The sequence below is a fragment of the Orbicella franksi genome, chromosome 5 (assembly GCF_964199315.1).
Source record: "Orbicella franksi chromosome 5, jaOrbFran1.1, whole genome shotgun sequence".
Classification (NCBI taxonomy): Eukaryota; Metazoa; Cnidaria; class Anthozoa; order Scleractinia; family Merulinidae; genus Orbicella; species Orbicella franksi.
In genome coordinates this window covers 22,949,806-22,967,400 of record NC_138149.1, presented here as the reverse complement: position 1 = coordinate 22,967,400, position 17,595 = coordinate 22,949,806, and the positions used below count along the sequence as shown (strand labels likewise).

The window sequence follows — 17,595 nt, the reverse complement described above, 5'->3', positions numbered from 1 at the left end:
TCTTATTTCTATTTCATATTGTGATTTCAGTATGTATATGAAATGCGTAAGACGATCTTCTGTTGGTTTAGCGAGCGACGTGATATCATGATAAGAGAAGGCAGTAATTGATAAGAAGCGCAAATCTGGCCTCAGACCCGGTAATATTTGTCAAAACACAATCTCTAGGAAATAAATCTAATTTTTTCAACCATTCAGCAACAAAAGTGAGATGTTTGGTGGCATGACCAATAAAGACGGATTAATGACTCAGAGCATCTGTGACAAAACTGCAATTTTCGTTACCCTGTGAACTAATTCTAAATAAGAAGTTATTGGTTGGTAGGCGCCTATGTAAGAATTTAAACTGAAACTCTATCAACTTAGTGCTCTTGGTGCGTCTTTTAGCCAGGAAATAGGCAGCAGTCCAATTTATGTTGTCATTTATTGGTAGGTTACAACCCTCTAGCCAATTCGTTAAACTTCACTCTGGGGTTAAACTATTGTTACTAATCAGTTTTTTTTATATATTAATGTAGTAGCTTTTTTGACTTGTAAAATTCTTGTTGTAAGTAGCTCATATTCGTAGATGGTGTTCTGTAAATCTTGAAAATTAGAATCAGTCCGAAGAGAATTTACAGCCGATATTAATCCGTAGAAGCTTAGAGGGTGAAGGCCTCTTTCATACTTACGGCAGAAATCATTTGACGAAAGAAAGGTGTTGGCCGGTCCGGTCCTTTATAAACCAGTTTCTAAATAAGACTGTCTTGTTTGCCATCTTTAACAGGGAATAATACCAAAAAGTTGTTGATCCAGAAAGTGATCTTTCGATGTTATTTCAGATTAAAAGTTAACTTCTCCCCAGATTCCTAATAGTTCTTTTAAAATGGCATCCGAAGTTGTTATTGTCGATGAGGTGTTTCTAACATTGAGGCTGCCAGATTTTCCATTTTCCCTTGTTATTGCTATCTAAATATTTTTTAATGCATGTGGTTTTGAGAGTTTTATTAAAAGAGCTATAAATATCAATAATTTTTAGGCCACCATCACCAGAATCATTGATCATTACCTTCTGTTTTATCTTGTCACCCTTACCATTCCAGAGAAAAGTGTAGAGTAAAACGTTTATTTCATCTAAAACATTGTAGCTTCAGCGAAGAGGCGAGAGTAAATAAACTTAGTGACTTGATAACGATGATTTTCCCTAACAATGTTAGTCGGCGGTGTTTCTAGCATCTAAAGATTTCTTTAACTTGTTCAAGTTTGTTGTTGTAGGTTAAAGATACAGATAGTTCGGGATCTGTTAAAATCCGTAGCCCTAGGGATTTTACCTTGTCTTTTGGCCGTTTAAGTTCTTTTCCTGATAACAGAGTTTTATCATTTCCAAAACTTGCGCCGATCCATAGAGCTTCCGTTTTCTTATCATTGAGTCTGACGCCAGAAATTTTGCTGAAATCGTCAAGCATTGCGAGTGATAAAAGGAGAGATTCACGTGACCCATTTAAAATAAGTGTTTTGTCATCGGCATACTGACTTAACTTAATTTCCTCATAATTCACGGAGATTCCCTTTATATTGGTATTTTTCGTAATTGCCGTGGCCAGTACCTCTGCCAGCAGGATGAATAAATAAAGTGAGAGCGGGCAACCTTGCCTAACACCTCTACGAATCTCAAAAAAATTGCTTGTCTATCCATTATTCAGAATGCAGCTCTCAGTATGACTATACAGAGTTCTCACGCAGTCGATTAACGAAGCGCCGAAACCGTGGGATCTTAGTGTGTCAAGTTTGAAGAACCATTGAAGAGAATCAGGCCAGGAATATTCTTTTCTGTGGCATATTGGATACTACAATCAATGAGTCGGATATTCTCGCCTATAAATCTGCCCTTCAAAAATCCTGTGTGATCGTGGTTGACAAGGTTTGGAAGTACTATTTTAATTCGGTTTGCAATAGTTTTTGCTGCGATTTTGTAATCAGTGTTTAAAAGGGTAATAGGCCTCCAGTTTTTGATGAAGTATAGTTCCGCATCTTTTTTTGCAATAAGGTTTATAACCCCTCGTCTATGTGTTACTAAAAGGCAGCCAGAGTCAAAAGCATAGTTGAGGGCCGAGGTTAAAAAAGAAGATATATCTTTCCAAAAAACTTTGTAGAATTCTGCAGGAAGTCCATCCGTACCTGGCGTTTTGTCTTCAGGGCTTCGAAACATTCCTTTTAAGTTCAGGGGCCTGTACATAAAGTTTGGTCTTCATTAGTCAAAGAAGTGGAGTTCATTTCAGAAAGGAATGTTGACTGGAGGCTGTCGGGGTTTTACGATGTTTAAAGCTTGTTACAGAAAGCTGTACATTCAGATAAAATACCTCTATTTGTGGTCACAAAGTCGGAGTCGATAATTTGTTCCTTGTTTACAGTTGTACCGATTGCGACTTTGACCTAATGATAACGCCTTTGGTCCGATAGTCAAAATTTTTTTCTAGTTATTTCTTTAAGGAAATTCTTTCTGCAACAATCACTATTGCTTGTATTATCTAATTGCTTTTCTAACAAAGCGATTTCGCGTTCTAACATTTATTCGCGTCTCTTTGTAGCCACGTTTTGGTATGAAGCATAAGATATTGATTTTTCTCGCACCTTTAATTTAATCATCCCCCAAAGTAGCGCCGGGTTCACCGAAGTGTCGTCCTTGTATTGGTTCACACTGCTTTCAGTTGCTCTTTTCTTTTGTTAGACATATCTCATTTCGGATAAAAGGGACGTGTTTCGCTTCCAAAAACCTTTGCCTCTGGGGTTAGAGGGTAGAGCTGCATTTAGAGTAATCATCGAATGGTCCATTTTGAAACCGGGAACAATATCTGCGTGCTTGACATCACATAAAGATGATTCACTTACTTGAAAAAATCGAGTCGGCAATGTATGACTGGTTGGTTTTGACGCCAAGTATATCTCCTGGCCTCTGGGTTGAAAAGTCTCCAAACATCAGTTAAACCAAGATTTTCAGAGAATTCTCAAATCACCTTTGAAACTCATTTATGTCCGGCTCTCTTGCTATGGTATCACCAGTGAGCCGTAGGTTAAAAATTTATAGGAAAATTGCGTTACATCCAAATTTCTCCATATTTGGAGTGCTAAAAGTTAATAAAATTACTCGTTTACTGGCCGATTTTGACACTTAAATGTGGCCTGCATGACGAATTTTGCTACATCAAGTTATTTCACTTTTGAAATGGCGGAGCCCGTGGGACAAAATTTAAACAATTTCAAAGATCCTGAAGATGGTTTTTAGGGAGGAAAACAATTCAGAAGGTATCTTAAGTAATTATGAGAGTAATTTCCTGAATAATCTCGAAATTCGAAGCGAGAATTATAGGTAAACGAACGTTCGTGTCTCTTCGCGTGGGTTCGCGATACAAAGACATGTTGTTCGAATGCGACTAAATACTCTTTAAATGGCCACTTTACGTTTACAATACCTCATTATATTATTGATTTATGTGTATTAAGTAAATTTACGAAGCGTTCAGCCAAATACCTATGGATAAAAGCTTCGTTTTGTTGCATTTCGATGCAGACTCGAACTTGCAAATGCGGGCGGTTGCCATGGTTACTGAAACACGCACTTTCTCTTTACCTCTCGGAAAGAAAATCGTAGTTAATTCTAGATTTTCTCGATTTCTATTCGGTTTTCAGGATGCGTTTGTTTATATATATCGGAAAGCAGTGAAAATTCTCATGAAATTCAAACAGCAGAGTGGTTATACAACATTTTTGAGTTTTTCCCTATTTTTTTACCTTTTATTGATAAATTCGTCTAATTATTCTTTTTGAAAAAAATATATTACTTTCCATTAACTCAACCTATTTTATTTCTGGAAGATAAATCTTGTGTCCTTTTAAATAAGATATAGTAAACTGCATTGCTGTAAATACTTGTCAACGTATTGAATAAAGAATTATGTGTTAAATTTGTCATTGTTTTGGCGGGGGGTAGAGGCACAGCATTGAGTTTTTCTATGTGCTCTGGCAAGGCCACCCCTCCTGTTTTTTTCACCGTTAAGAACCGAGTTAAATTCCCCACCAATTATAACTTCCTTTCATTTAAAACTTGATAAATGATAAAAAAAACTGACAGAAGTTCGGATCGTTTTCATTCGGAGCGTAGATGTCAGACGTCAGACGCATCCTATCAGCAACGATATCGCATATTATAAAGCGCCCGTTCGGATCCGAGAAAACCATGTGGATCTGAAAATTAAAATTGTTATTGAAAAGAATACCAACGCCTACTTTGTTGCTGCTGCAGCAGCTGAAGAGCGCTTTGTACCCCCACTCACAAGTCCATGTATCGGTAGTGTCTTCAGAACAATGAACCTCTTGCAGCATATATATAGATTGCTTTTTCGCTCTGAGCCAGTTAAAAACCTCTTTTCTTTTAGCATTGTTTCCCAATCCCCTGACATTGAGAGAAGCTATTCTCAGATCCGTTGTATTATGAACAATGAAAGAGGTTGAGTTGACTGTTTTTCATTTTCGCAACAAAAGATAACTAAATGACCACATGCCTTTAAACTGTTGTTGATTAGATAGGTTTCTATGCCCTGAGACAGTAAAATGAATAAAATTACTAAAGAGCTTATGGTAGAGGAATTAGGCAACTTAATTACTTGTAACAGTACAAAAAAAAAACAAAGAAAAAGCCTGCAGCTCTATCAGACCGTTAAAGCTGCCAACCACCTCTAATTGGTGAAAAGCACATTGGCAATAATAGACGTACGAGAAGTTTGAACAATTTAAAGGTCACTCTGAACAAAGTTGATTTCGTGTTAAATAGTAAATTTTTGCCCGATGGGCCACAATTTACCTCTGATATACAGTTTATCAGGTTGAGATTGGCTGAAGGAAGTAGCAACTCCATTTTTCCTGGCATCCTCATAAGCTCCCACCTGTACTTTGCGGCGGGTAATGATTTCCTGGGTAAGGTCTCAGAAAATTTGAAAGTTAGTGGACTTAGTGTCCTTAAGCCGATGACCCAGTAAAAAGATCCGTTGGCAGTCTTTATATCTCAGTAAGGAAACGGGCCAGAATTGGACGAGGATTTCCATCCTTGCTTTTGCCAATGCCATGTACTCGCTGAATTTCTATATTTCTTACTTCCCTGTAACCAAGATCACGTTCCAGAAAAGTTCGGAGAACTTCTTCGGTGTCTTCATTACGGCCGCCTATTCCTGTCGATTCCTCTATGTTCGTAAATTTGATATTCTCCCGACGAGGGTAAAGATTTTTAGTGTGGATCTCATATAACAAATCCTCGTTTTTCTGGCATTTTGTCGTCAGCTCTGCCAATTGAGTTACATAGAGTCGATGAGCCTTCTCCACAGCTTCTGTCTTATCCTTGAATTGTTGTCCAGTAAAAATGTTCCCGCTTTAGATCGTCATCTTTCTTCGCTGTAGTTTGAAAATCTTCTAGCCTTCGGGTTCGTTTCTCTAAGTTCTCGAGATTGGCCTCAATTTTCTTCACGGCTGATTCTAATGAATCACGCTTTTCCATTTTTGCTAGGATTGCTCGTAGAGTTGCACCAACATGTTGTGTCATACTGAGAGCTGTCATTATTTCCTCTTCTTGATGCGTTGACGAGGAGTATGGCTTCGTTCTTTTGATTTCCGGCGAAAGAGCGGATTCGTCGGAAGAGGCTGAAGATCTGGTTTTTCTTTTGCTCAAAAAGTTGTCCGAAACAATCGGCCATTTGCCAAAACAGAGCAAAAAGATGGGTGAGCGGCTGCAACGCACGTCTTTACTCCGCCATTACTCAACCCAGTCCCCGAACATAAATCTTGGCACCTTTGTTTGCTCCTTTGATGTTTGCCGGGCTTCATAACCATTCTGCTCTAGTAACACTGCCGGTTATTGAACAGTTATTCTACGAGCGCGCGTTGGATATTTGAGTTGGCTATGATCATGTCACATCCAACAATCGCGAGCGAAATAATTGTTAGATATACTTGCATCTACTGTAACTTAACGCAAGATTTAAAAGTTTGTAAGCAACACCTGGGTTAAATCTGTCTTTACATTAGCTTTTGTCATGCAGACATTTTTAATCATTCCTACCTTCCTCGGGCTGAATGTTTAGTTCCTTGAACGCAGCTTCCATCCCGGTATCCTTACTGCCTTCTTTTTTAGGATTTTCAAGCGACATTCCCTCATCAACTTCCCTCAGGGGCTTGTCTAATTCCCTTTTATCACCATCATCTTTCTCTGCAAATAAAAATGTGGCCAGACCGATTTTTCACAATACACCCATGCTTTTATATCACTATACGAAATTCTTCGCTCAAATGAGTAATACTTCGAGAGCAACACAACAGTCTATACTGTTTTGCTGCCTGTAGTAACTTAAACTAGCCTTTAAGCTAATTTTTTAGTCATTTTTATGCGGCGGATGCAGGATTTTAGAGAGGAGAGGCCGCCGAAGGCGTTTCCGTGTAGGGGGATCCGGGGGCATGTTCCCTCAGAAAATTTGTAAATTTAGGTCCTCGGAGATGGGATTTCCGGTAATCTGAAGCCATGTCAGCGTGTTACGATGTCTCAGTATTATCAATTTAGGGAGTTCGACCGAACCCCCGAACCCCTTGATCCACCCTAGTTTGTAACTGACGGGCCCTTTCTATGAAGGTGTCACGTGACCTTGTCATAAAATGGTCGCGGTACGAAATCGATACCAGAAATGGGAAGACTGTGATGAAATTAGTAAGTTTTCCAATTTATACGCCACTGGCATTTCAGTGCGAGATTTTTAGGACAATTTGATAGAGGTATGCTGCATGGATGATGAACTTTGTCATCAGTCCAGCCACGGTTTTCCTACATAAAAATGGGAAATCGTATTAATCTCATCACACTCCATGTTTGGTATTTACTTCGTACCACGACCATTTTCTATGTTGACAAGGTCGCGTGACACGGTCATGCAACGGCCTATTTTACCTTCTGGCGACTGAATGCCTGATTCCTTAAACACCGCTTTCACACTGCTCTCCCCACTGGCTTCTTTTTCACGATTCTCGACTGAAATTTCATCCTTAGTTTTCTTCGACAGCCTGTTTACTTTCCCCTGATCATCGGCTATTTCTTCTGACTCTGCGAAATAAAGCATGTTTAAACTACGTGGATATTTTACAAGATAGCCGTGCATACTATAAATACAGGAAATTCTTGTTGCAAAAAATAATGAACTAAATTAAACGAAGCACTTCTTTATTTCATTTTAACCCGAGAAGAAACATTTGCTCATGTTTATGTAGAAATGCCAATTTCAAATTTGAAGTTCGGCTCAGTGGCCCAATATGCAATAGCCACAGGCGTGTAAGTAACGTGTGAATATCCTTCTGTTGGGAAGGAAGGTAGAGCTTTCTCTAACAGGGGTGAAAGATATATACAGTATCCTTAGGATTTTGCCTAAATTTTTCAAATTCATCGACAAATCGTACTGGTAATTGTCTCAATCTTGCCCACTGGTAATTACCCTTGCCTTATCCTGAAGATTTTTTCTTTCCCCTTTGATTTTCTTTCTCCTAATTATAAGCCATACGTAATAATTTGACATTTTTTCCAACTTAAAGAGACCTTTGTGAGTGACTTAAATTTTTTACCTAAACCTTTCACATTTACATACCAAGCAGCTTTTCCACAGGGCTACTTTTTTGCTATTTTCTCAAGGGTGTCTACCAGACGTTTAAATGTTGCGTCCTCTCCTTCCTCGTCCGCCCACATTGTGAGGACAGAATAGGCTTTCTCGCGGTCTGTTTTGTTTCCTTCATTTATCTTGCAAAGGTTTGCTTCTCCAAGCCCAAGTGCTTTTGCAAGTTTTTCCCAACCGCTTTCAAGATCATCCATTATTCCAGCAATTTCCACTAAGGTGACACCTTCCTTACGCGGCACAGAGTTTTTAGCTGTAAACGTAAAGCAGGTGTAAATGCAGTGTAGTCATGTATAGAGAGGTTTTCATTTGAGTGTCGAATAAATTGATTGATTGATTGATCGATCGATCGATCGACCGACCGACCGACCGACCGATTGACTGACTGACTGACTGACTGATTGATTGATTGACTGATTGACTGATTGACTGATTGACTGATTGACTGATCGACTGATTGACTGATCGACTGATTGACTGATTAACTGATTGACTGATTGACTGACTGACTGACTGACTGACTGATTGACTGATTGACTGACTGACTGATTGATTGATTGATTGATTGATTGATTGATTGATTGATTGGGTTTGCATTACTTCGCTACACGATTGGCCTAAAAAAACTCACGCCACTTCGCCACAACCGTAATTCCTTCACGTTTTCCCGCGCTTTACGTCAGCTACATGTAATTCCTTCGAGTTTTCACAGGTTCCCTGTATTGTCTGTGTCCTTTGTAATTGGCTAGAATGATTATTTTCACTTTTGGTTTCAAAACTATCAATTGAAAACCGCTCTAATAGGAATAATAGAAATGATAGCAACAGATTTATTAAGTTTCAAAGACTTTATTCGCAAACTTCCAAAGCAATCATAAGCTAATGGAATAGAAATGTTTTGGGCCAGGAAACCCATTGAAACAATGATAGAAAGCCTAGTCGGGCGTGATATCAACTACACCATCGGGGCAGCCACGCTGCATACGTGGCAAATTACTTATGTGAGTAGATAGAACGCGGCAAATCCAAGGGACATTTTTCCTTCGAGGCATAGTATGCAGGGAGACGAGGGTTCGAGTCCTGCTCGGGACACGAAGTTTTTCTTTCATTTCAGAGACGTGTGTCGAAAGCTGCTTGAAAGTTATTTTTAAATAACTTATGGCAGTCTTTCTTTAGTCATCAGCAATAAGGATGCTATATAGCTTAACGTAAATATGGCATTGTGTCCTAACAGAAAAATGACCATCTAAAGGTAGTTCTCCTTTTCTGGGGTAGTTTCCTAGAGATTTCACGAGCTTAAAAACCGAATTCGGACTCATTCACCGCTTCCTATAGTTTGTTTTTTTAGCAATTTTTCGCCTTTTAATTCTATAAATAAAAGAGAGGCTACAAAAGGCAGTGACTCGAGTGCCTCCTACAATTCGCCAGTCGAGAAAAGAGCTAGGTGGTTACTTTCAAGCTCAAACATCTCACCCGAACTTCAGCAGATGTGAGCTCCAGTCTTCGAAATTTCGACTATAATTTCTTTAGAATGGACAGTTGCAATTATTCTCTCTAGGCTAGAAACTATGGGTGAAAAGCTTGAGAAACTTAGTTCAGCAGTGTCTAACCTGAGGAGTAAATTTCAAAAGTTGGAAGGAAGTGTTCAGAACTAGAAGAACTTGAAAATGCGCAATGGAACACGAAGGATACTATTAAAGAGATGGCGTCCAGGAGCTTAACACGCATCCCGCCTGGGGTTATTGCGCCGGTAAACCCCTAGAAAGTGCGCTTCTATTCCTTAAAAAGTAAATTCAGTTACGGGAGGAGGAAGTTTTTTCCCAAGTTTGAGTTCGTGGGAGGAGCGCAGGCTCCTTCCCGAACAGCAGCTGGTAATCGAGCCTACCCATAGTCTGGCTGAGGTGTATCAATCACGGAACATGGTCTCACTTACGGTGTTCAGGACGAAACGCCACTATTTTAGTCGTCAAGGTATCTTTTAAGGTTGCACTTGAAGGAACAAGTTAAGTTTTATGACAATGCTTTGAGAATTTTTCCATAGGAGAAACTATTCAATAACAATATCTTAAGCATCATTAAAATCATCGTAGCCCATACTTGTTGGTAACTTTAAGCGGTTAACCGAAGCTCGAACCGTGCCCAGATTGCTCTAAACCAAATTTCCGACTACCATCTCCATCTCATCTCCACCTTTTTACATGGGGGGTGCCCCTCCTCCTCCCAGGACTCAAATGTCTTACAAATCTTACCTTCCTCCAGCTGGGCCTTCAATGTTTCGTTCTCGCTGGCAGCAGTCATTGCTCTTTCTTCTTCAAGCAATAACTCATTCCTTGCTTCATTCAGTAGCCATTCTCTCTCCCTTACCTCATAGAGTAAATTTTCTTTTTCTGCCAAATAAACAAACGCATGCCACAATATTTCTTTCCTCCCATACCAACTAAATAAAATAACACTTTAACACTTGCACACTGGCAATGTAACTTAACTCCTATCCTAACGGGAAAAGTCTTATAACGGGAAGAAGATTAGGATGGCTATAATGTTTAACGCTAACAAATTCACTACGGAAAAAAATCCTTCAGAATCTAAGACACGGAAATCCTGACCCTTTGATAACAAACCCCAACCGCAACCCACCTCTGCGAATGTAAGCCAACAAACCTATAGATTTGGTTCTTTAAATCCCCCTAGCTTGTCTTGATTGAGCCCTTTGCTGCTACACTGTACATCATGTTCAGTCACTATGAATGTCCATTTTACGACCACAGAACTTTGATTTGACTTTATTTAGCCTAGGAGGCACAGTATCCAAGCTGATTTTAAACTTTTTTTTTCACTTAAACAACGCTCAGGCTATTATTGTCAAACTTTGTCACGTTTTCTAACATGTGTTAATTGCTTGGACACCTAAATTTACGTTTCTATGGCAACCATGTTCTCGATGGGTGTTTCACCGCAATTTAGCGTGTTTTTTTTAAACTTGAAAATCTCTTTCAGTTAGATTTTAAATTTATGGAGATTTTATTTCCAATTCTAAAATGGCGGTTCTTTTGAAATGAGACGTCAAGGCACGTGATAATCCCTAAACTAAACCTCGAGAGGGGGACTCCCATATAGGTTGCGTTTCCTCTAGGCCGATTCACTAGCTGAACATTTTTTCTAGGTGTTTGTTTGCACTCCGCCCAACAATTACTTGTTAAACACAACATCTGTTTTCAATAGGCATTTTACCCGCTGACTCAGACGATTCAAATTACAAAAGTGGGCACATTTCAAAAATGGCGGGAGACGAGACGTTCTTCATGATCTCTCATGTGCTGATTCTCGCTAGTATGCGAAGAAGAAGGCGATTCTTGCAGGGGATACATTTGATGTCACTGCAGAGGAGGAGAATTCGACGGAATTTGGCAATCCTGTCGATCCAAAATGAAAACAACACCCATGTTGATGATGATGTTAGGATCATCTGTGGCGTGAACACTTCAGGGTAAGCAGGGAAACATTTGAACACATTTGTGGTCTCATCGGCCTCAGCTGGTTCGTTAGAATCCAATTCTTCGCGAGGTAGTCACCGTGGAGAAGCGGGTGGTTGTTGCTCTTTAGAGGCAAGCTCCTGGAAATTCGTACAGAGCCGTGGGGTTAACATTTGGAATCGGCCGCTGCTCAGCCATAAATATCACGGATGAATTTTGTGTTGCTTTGCTGAGCACTAGATTTTTAAAGACCGAAGCTGAACTAGACAAACCATACTGGAATTTTAGAACATGAGCCGATTCCCTCAGGTTGTAGGCACCCTCGATAGGTCCCATATACCAATAAGGCCCCAAAAACGACCCAAATGAGTCCATAGCATTGTTTTGCAGGGAGTCGCTTATGCTAATGTACGTTTTTGCATGTGAGCACTGACAACGCTGGAAGTATTCACGACGCTCGCTCGCGTGCTGCAAATGAACTCATTTCCAAATGCAACAGAAAACGGCGATACTTTGCATTCCCCAAACGTCGGATAGGTGGCACGGAAGTAAAGGCACTTATTGTTGCCGATCCAGCTTATAAACTGACGACCTGGTGTATGAACCTTTTTCCTCAGACCAGAGCTTTGACTGATATCCAAAGAGTTTTTAATAAATCACTGAGCAGTGCAAGGATACTTATTCAGCAAGTATTTGGGCTGTTAAAAGGGGGGTCTACTGGATAAGCTTGATGAATCGGTGGAGAAAAAGTTCTATACAATCATAATCTGTTGTATTTTACCCAACATATGCCTAGATGTCAACGATGCTACTGAAACTGATGTCGCCAAAGACGAAGATGGGTTTTTTTCGGAGTACCCCTCCCACGTCATGATGTTAATGCAGATGGTGCTAGAATAAGGAACGTCACAAATGGTATTTTGTATAGTTAAAGCTAAATATAAATATAGTATAGTTATTTTGCGCAACGTCTATTTTATATTCAGTCCAACTTTTTTAATGCTTTGAGCAAAATAGTGCTGTCCTTTAAATTAGTACTGAATTATAAATATGTCCAAAAATTGGAAGAATATTTTTTAAGTTTTACTAATAAGTGCTTACAAATCACATTGCAAAGTGAGACTGAACAGCGAATCCGTACAAATGTAGTTCGTTTCACACGAAGGGACATCAAATAATTATTTTGGTGCAACATCTACCTCATTTTCATTTCAGTATTCTTTTTCAGTATTCACATAGTTGATATGTTGAGCAAAATAGTGCTGTGTTTTAAATTAGTATTATAAATATGTCCAAATATTATGACAATATTTTTTGGAATTTACTAATAAATGCATACGAATTAAATTGCAAAATGAGAACTGAACAGTGAATCCATACAAATGTAGTTTATTTCAAACAAGGGTCTATAGTAACGATAACAGCAATAGAAAAACTAATTTCGTGATGTTTAAAAACGTGTGACTGTTCTCTTTCCAAACTGCCCGATTTAAAAATTTTCGATTTCCTTTACGGTATCAAACTGAGTTTTGACTGTCCAATTCCCCCTCTACCTCTTTCTCGGCGAGGCACTCGAAAAACTCGTGATCTTTGCTTTGGCTCTTTTCCAAAAACTCCTCGAGATCGTTTGATGGGACCTTTTCTTCGTTGCGGATATTTTGCCTTTGTTGGTTCTTTTCGAACGTTTCGGATTTCCTTCCAAGGTCTTGTCAAATTGATGTCTTTATCGGCATTTCCACTTGACTGTGTTGAGTCCTCGGAGTCACCAGGTTCCGGCACACTGAGTACACTGAGATATTCTGCCAAACCACACTCGCATACACGCTATAGCGGGATGTTAGGCTTACAGCCTAAAACTTCATCGATTTCCTCGAAGTAGTTGAAAGTTTCCCGATTGTTGCCACTTCGAGAATTCTTGCAGGTATTTTATACGCGCTTTGTACTGCGTGCCTGTGCGGAAAGATGACATTCCTTGCTCTTTCAAAATACTATTGAGCTTATTCGCGATGACGTCCTACGTACCACAGTTTCTTCATTTGCTTATTAGGAAACTTCCCTTCCACAATTCTAACATGAATCGTGTTTCGGCACCAGACCAATTTGCGCACTGGTTTCTGTTAAAAGATCCTGGCCGCGATTTGTCTTCGTTTGAGCTGCTAATGCTGCTCTCACTGCTGCAAGCTTCGGAGCTTGGTACGGAAGATACCCGTGGCATAAAATGCAGTGGCGATTGGTGGTATTGGCTGAACTGGTTATGTACACCAGCGCCATGAAATAAGTTTGGTCCTGGCCGAGGAACCGGTGAATCCAACTTCGGCGGAGGGATGGTAAATCAGTAAAAATGGCAAGCATTATTGAAATCGTCAGCCACTTTCCGAACTTAAACCATGGTAAGTAACATTGTCAGAGTATTTGGCAGGCGTCTTTCCCTACTTTGCGTGAATTTCCGTGTTTTTCCAGTGAAAGCTGCTTGCTTTTTTAACTCGCTAAACTCAAGACGCACTGAGTTTCACTACGCTTCCGAACTTTTCCAACTTTATCTAACCAAAATTACCCCAGTGAAAACACTACCATAAAAAGGACGGGGGTGCTCGTCATACCTCTAGAGGTTAAAAAAGCGGTTAGGATACCTTTTAGGGTGTTCAGCCTCAAAAGGTCCACTGCGGGAGCTCTAGATCTTGCGGTAACTTTTAGGGTATTGAGCCGAAAAATAAATCATAATAGGAAATAATGTGTTGGGTTAGAATTGGCACCTCTTTAATAGGGGTAACAAATATTTCAACCCACCCCCACCGAACATGATCTAGGTATCTCTTAGGAGTTCTTTTGAAAATTTCCGACGAGCACCCCCGTCCATTTTATATGGAAGTCTCACCTCCGGAAGTAGACAAGCTTGGATGCTTTACGCGCCATGTAAGCTGATTACTAAGAGCACAAAGACCCCCACCCCCTTCTTCCAGGAAAACTTCCCACGAAAAATTTCCACGAAATAAATAAATAGAGTTAAATAAATAACAAAGCAGTTAGCTATCGAGATGATGCTGATAATTCTAAAAATTTAAAGCTGAACCCATGAGTCTTAAGTAGGAATACCAAGACACAAATGATAAAAAAGGACCAACATTGTGTATCATTTACCCAAAAAATCCGGAAATTTCGAATAGAATGTAAATGGGAAGATTAATTTTGTCTCCCCGAACGGACAGTTCGTGACAGTTGTACCATCATCCTCAGCTCGTAATCTTGGCGTTATTTTTGATAAGTGTTTTAACTTTGAGGAACACATAAAATCAATTTGCAAGTCTTCTCATTATCACATAAGAAATATCGCCAAAATCAGAAAGTACATTGACGAGGAGAGTGCTAAAATTGTTGTTCATGCCTTTGTTACTGCGAAATTAGATAGCTGCAATTCACTGCTATATGGTCTTCCAAAACATCTAATTTCAAGATTACAATCTATCCAAAATACAGCAGCTCGAGTTGTTACACGTACTAGGAAATTTGATCACATCACCCCTGTCCTAAAACAGCTCCACTGGTTACCTGTTTGCTACCGTATAATTTTTAAAATTCTCCTACTGGTCTACAAAGCTCTCAATGGAACAGCGCCTTACTACATCAGTGAATTACTTAAGTACAACACCTCTCAACGGAAATTAAGATCGTCCTCTCAACACCTTCTGGCGATCCCGAAAGCTAGACTGAAAACATATGGAGAGAGAGCATTTGCTGTGGCGGCACCGAGACTATGGAACTCGATCCCACTTGAACTAAGATCCAGTAGTTCGATTGACATTTTTAAACGGCATTTAAAAACATATCTTTTTAAACAAGCTTTTTAACTCTTTTAATTTTTAGATGATTTTTTTTTTTCCCTCCCCTTTTTTAGCTTTTTAAATATTTTTTTTTATTATTTAATGCAAAGCGCCATGGACAAATAGTGGATTGGCGCTATATAAATATCTTATTATTATTATTATTATTATTATTATTATTATTATTATTATTAAATACGGGATTTCTTAAAAGGTTGACCAAACTTTGCAAACGGAATTTTCGAATGGAAAATGTGCGTTCCATTTGGCTAGATTTTACTAGTTTCAGGCCTTTTGTCTGGGATCTCCTTTGATCCTATCTTCCAGCAGAAAGTCGTAAAAAGAAACGAACGCATCCCAGTGGAAATTTCCATTCGGGATTTGATGCGTCTCATTTACTACAACTGTCGACCAACCGGTTTTTCCGAGTAAATTGTAAACAACCAAAATTTTCGACGAGCACCCCCGCCCTTGTTACATGGAAGTCCCTCCTTCTGGAAGTAAACAAGCTTGGATGCTTTACGCGCCATGTGAGCTGATTACTAAGAGCACAAAGGCCCCCACCCCCTTCTTCCAGGAAACTTCCCACAAAAAATTTCCACAAAATAAATAAATAGGGTTAAAGAAATAATAACACATTTAGATATCGAGATGATGCTTCTTAATTCTAAAAATTTAAAGCTGAATTCATGAGTCCTAAGTAGGAATCTCAATACACAAATGACAACAAAGGACACCAAAAAAATGTTTACGACGTAAGTTCTCATGGGGTATTTTTTTTTTATTTATTCAGCTAAAAGGCTCAGTTACCTTTAAAAAGCAAATATAATAAGTTGTGGTTTTAAACCACCCGGTCAGAAATTCCGGACATCGCAACGGCGCACGCGCGAGGTTACTTGACAATATGGCCGCCAAACACTCAAAGGAAATGTATGGCAGAAATAAAACAAAATAAAATAGAGCACGTTCTGGCTTACCGGGAACAAGTGCCGCGATCCGGTAGAGTTCTTGAAAGTTTCCTCGGCTATTCTGATAAGTTGCTTTTCACCAACAAATATTACTGGCCCTGCTTTTCATCGATGTTTATTTTCGAAGCTTGGCCCATACAATGCTCTACAAAACAGAGGCTTGAAATCCCATTTTTGCATCCCAAGAAGATTTTGATCCTCTGTAGCAGACAACATAATCGGGATATCCCAAGTGCCGCGATCGCTTGAAGAAGAGCACTGTATGATGTACTATTTGACCAATTTTCACCTGCCATGCTGATTTTTTCGCTCTGCTTTTTGGTTTTAAAAAGCTTGCAAAATGACGGAAAGTAAGCTCGTAAACAGCCACGCTAAAATCCCCAAATCCGCTGTCTTTGCACGGCGATATTTCGGCTGCAAATGGTCCGATTTTGCTCCAAAAGACATCGTTTGAAAGGCAATTTTCTCTAGTTTTTACTTTTATGCAATTACTTCGGTCAGCAGTTATTTACATGCCCAACAACATCTTTTTGTACAACTTTTTCTGTAATGTCGTTGAGCCCGAAGTACGCCGTACTGAACAGCGGTATGCACCACTAAAATGTGTACTAGACGTATGCCGCACGAAAATTAACAGACTCGACACACAAGGAAGATGAGGGTTCTGGCACAGTAGTGATCAAGGAGGAAGAGAATGGGCAAAATAAGCCTCCCACGCTTAACTTCCCTCACAAGTATCGGGAAGTTAAGCGTGGGAGGCTTATTTTGCCCGTTCTCTTCCCCTTGATCACTGCTGTGTCCAGAACCCTCATCTTCCTTGTGTGTGTAACGCAAACAGTACAGCAGTAAAACAAAAAAAATTGGGTGACATCGTGGGTCCAGCGAAGCTGTAATGTCTGTAATCAATATGCGCGGATATGCCCCTTCACTAGTATATACAAAAATGTGCCAGAAATATTTTCGTATTGAACAAGTATATGCACACTGTATACGCCGACATGGCTGCCGGAAGATATTCGTCCGATGTTCTGCAAATGTTCTACGGCCCAATACCGAGGGAGGAAAAAATAAACCTTCCCGAACCGTTAAAACCAGATTTTACCGCATTATATGACGGGTTTCAAATATCCCAAAACAATTTCCAAGAATGGCTCCGTGTGTGGAGAATGGACATATCCGAAAGGAATCCAAACAAGAAAGATCTTTTAACGTTTGCAAGAGAAAACAAAGAAAAGATCACTGATTTGGTTGAACAAGAAACCCAAAGGTTAAATAGCGTTAAAGTAAGTTTTGGTTTACAAGTAAAGTTTTCAATAGAAAGAAACGGCGAAACGCAATACATGGAGCACTATTTCAAAGACGATGAACCGCACGTTTTCAAAAGGAATGATGAGGAACAGATAAAACAAAAATTTGACGAATTCATTGAAACCGCAAAAGGAGAAATAGAACAGTGGTCTGAGAAAGGATCAGGATGGGAAGTCGAAAAGATACAGATCGCGTACGTGAATGTTGCACGCTACCAGCCACTTCGTGGAGGGACCTATTTGCCTCTTCCAGCCAAACTTGCGAAAAAGAAGGCAATAATCAACGTGCAAAACAGAGACAACGAATGTCTGAAGTGGGCAATCAGAGCTGCTTTATTCCCTCCAAAAGATGGAAA

General features: G+C 39.6%; 1 pseudogene across 1 annotated transcript in view; it reads right to left on the bottom strand.

Moving 5' to 3' along the window:
* The window catches only part of LOC145487085 (uncharacterized), a 179,651-nt pseudogene that overhangs the window by 11,514 nt on the left and 150,542 nt on the right, over window positions 1–17,595 (bottom strand). Inside the window, exons 16-19 of the transcript XR_014049351.1 lie at window positions 9,923–10,060; window positions 7,650–7,926; window positions 6,962–7,114; window positions 6,086–6,232 (exon numbers count right to left, since the gene is read on the bottom strand). The product of XR_014049351.1 is annotated as an uncharacterized LOC145487085 (transcript). The remainder of the gene's footprint in view (window positions 1–6,085; window positions 6,233–6,961; window positions 7,115–7,649; window positions 7,927–9,922; window positions 10,061–17,595) is intronic.